At 40.7% G+C, this 3,284-nt stretch overlaps 1 protein-coding gene across 1 annotated transcript in view; it reads right to left on the bottom strand.

Moving 5' to 3' along the window:
* The window catches only part of Atp13a5 (ATPase 13A5), a 140,201-nt gene that overhangs the window by 30,400 nt on the left and 106,517 nt on the right, over window positions 1–3,284 (bottom strand). The gene's annotated exons all lie outside the window — the stretch shown is intronic.

Here is a 3,284-nt window from a genome sequence, read left to right as displayed (position 1 = left end):
AGACAGTATCCAAATTAATAAAATCAGAACTGAAAAGGGAGACATAATAACAGAAACTGAAGAAATTCAAAAAATCATCAGATCCTACTACGAAGGCCTATACTCAACAAAACTGGAAAACCTGGATGAAATGGACAATTTCCTAGACAGATACCAGGTACCAAAATTAAACCAGGAGCAGATAAACCATCTAAATAGTCCCATAACCCCTCAGGAAATAGCAGCAGTCATTAAAAGTCTCCCCACTAAAAAAAGCCCAGGACCAGATGGTTTTAGTGCTGAATTCTATCAGACCTTCAAGGAAGACCTAATACCAATTCTCTTCAAACTATTCCACAAAATAGAGACAGAAGGAACACTACCCAATTCGTTCTATGAAGCTACAATTACACTCATACCCAAACCCCACAAGGACCCGACAAAGAAAGAGAACTTCAGACCAATCTCCCTTATGAACATCGATGCAAAAATACTCAATAAAATTCTAGCAAACCGAATCCAAGAACACATCAAAACAATCATCCATCATGATCAAGTAGGTTTTATCCCAGGAATGCAGGGATGGTTCAATATTCGGAAATCCATCAATGTAATCCACTATATAAACAAACTTAAAGAAAAAAACCACATGATCATCTCACTAGATGCTGAGAAAGCATTTGACAAAATTCAACATCCCTTCATGATAAAAGTCTTGGAAAGATCAGGAATTCAAGGCCCCTACCTAAACATAGTAAAAGCAATTTACAGCAAACCAGTAGCCAACATCAAGCTAAATGGAGAGAAACTTGAAGCAATCCCACTAAGATCAGGGACTAGACAAGGTTGCCCACTCTCCCCCTACCTATTCAATATAGTACTGGAAGTCTTAGCCAGAGCAATTAGACAGCAAAAAGAAGTCAAAGGGATACAAATAGGAAAGGAAGAAGTCAAAATATCACTATTTGCAGATGATATGATAGTATACTTAAGTGACCCCCAAACTTCCACCAGAGAACTCCTAAACCTGATAAACAACTTCAGCAAAGTGGCTGGTTATAAAATCAACTCAAACAAATCAGTAGCCTTCCTCTACATGAAAGATAAACAGACTGAAAAAGAAATTAGGGAAATGACACCCTTCACAATAGTTGCAAATAATATAAAATACCTTGGTGTGAATCTAACCAAGCAAATGAAAGACCTGTATGACAAGAACTTCAAGTCTCTGAAGAAAGAAATTGAAGAAGATCTCAGAAGATGGAAAGATCTCCCATGCTCATGGATTGGCAGGATTAATATAATAAAAATGGCCATTTTGCCAAAAGCAATCTACAGATTCAATGCAATCCCCATTAAAATCCCAACTCAATTCTTCACAGAGTTAGAAAAGGAAATTCTCAAATTCATATGGAATAACAAAAAACCCAGGATAGCGAAAACTATTCTCAACAATAAAAGAACTTCTGGAGGAATTACCATCCCTGACCTCAAGCTGTACTACAGAGCAATAGTGATAAAAACTACCTGGTATTGGTACAGAGACAGGCAGGAAGATCAATGGAATAGAATTGAAGACCCAGAAATGAACCCACACTCCTATGGTCACTTGATCTTTGACAAAGGAGCTAAAACTGTCCAGTGGAAAAAGGACAGCATTTTCAACAAATGGTGCTGGTTCAACTGGAAGACAACATGTAGAAGAATGAAAATTGATCCATTCTTATCCCCTTGTACAAAGCTCAAGTCTATGTGGATAAAGGACCTCCACATAAAACCAGATACACTGAAACTAATAGAAGAGAAGGTGGGGAAAAGCCTCGAATACTTGGGCACAGGGGAAAAGTTCCTGAACAGAACTCCAATGGCATATGCTCTAAGATCGAGAATTGACAAATGGGACTTCATAAAATTGCAAAGTTTCTGTAAGGCAAAGGACACTGTCAATAGGACAAAACGACAACCAACAAATTGGGAAAAGATCTTTACCAATCCTTCATCTGATAGAGGGCTAATATCCAATATATACAAAGAACTCAAGAAATTAGACTCCAGACAACCAAATTACCCTATTAAAAAATGGGGTATAGAGCTTAACGAAGAATTTTCAGCGGAAGAAACTCGAATGGCCGAGAAGCATCTAAAGAAATGTTCAGCATCCTTAGTCGTCAGGGAAATGCAAATCAAAACAACCCTGAGATTCCATCTCACACCAGTCAGAATGGCTAAGATTAAAAACTCAGGTGATAGTAGATGCTGGCGAGGGTGTGGAGAAAGAGGAACACTCCTCCATTGTTGGTGGGACTGCAAGATGGTGCAACCACTTTGGAAATCAGTCTGGCGGTTCCTCAGAAAATTGGACATAGCATTACCCGAGGATCCAGCTATACCACTCCTAGGCATATACCCAGAAGATGCTCGAACATATAACAAGGACATATGCTCAACTATGTTCATAGCAGCCTTATTTATAATAGCCAGGAGCTGGAAAGAACCCAGATGTCCTTCAACTGAGGAATGGATTCAAAAAATGTGGTATATTTACACAATGGAGTATTACTCAGCTATTAAAAACAATGAATTCGAGAGGTTCCTAGGTAAATGGATGGAACTAGAAATTATCATCCTGAGTGAGGTAAGCCAATCACAAAAGAACACACATGGTATTCACTCACTGATTATTGGATATTAGCCTAGAACCTTGAAATGCCCAAGATGCAACTCACAGGCCACATGAAGCCCATGAAGAAGGAAGACCAAGTGAGGGTGATTTGGTCCTTCTTAGAAGGAGCAACAAAATACTCAAGGGAGCAAATATGGAGACTAAGTGAGGGACAGAATCTGAAGGAGGGGCCGTCTCAAGACCACCCCACCTGAGTATCTATCCCATGTGCAATCACCAAAGGTAGATGCTGATGTGGAAGACAGGAAGTGCATGCTGATAAGAGCCTGATATGGATGTCTCCTCAGAGGTCTTCAAGAGTCTGACATATTCAGAGGCAGATGCTCACAACTAGCCATTGAACTGATCATGGGGTTCTCAATAGAGGAGTTAGAGTGAAGACTGAAGGAGCTGAAAGGGTTTGTGGCACCATGAGGAGAGCAACAATACCAACCAACCACAGCTCCCAGGGTCTAAAACACCAGCCTGGGAGCACTTAGGGGGGGATCCAAGGCTTCAGCTGAATATGTAAAAGTGGAGGGCCCTGCTGGGCATAGGTGGAAGAAGAGAACCTTGACCTCATGAAGGCTGGATGCCCCAGGGGGTGGGAATTTTGAGGGTGGGGAGGTGGGAGTGGGGGGGT

Source organism: Grammomys surdaster, unplaced genomic scaffold, assembly GCF_004785775.1.
Source record: "Grammomys surdaster isolate TR1022 unplaced genomic scaffold, NIH_TR_1.0 125956, whole genome shotgun sequence".
NCBI lineage: Eukaryota > Metazoa > Chordata > Mammalia > Rodentia > Muridae > Grammomys > Grammomys surdaster.
This window is presented reverse-complemented; position numbering and strand designations above follow the sequence as displayed.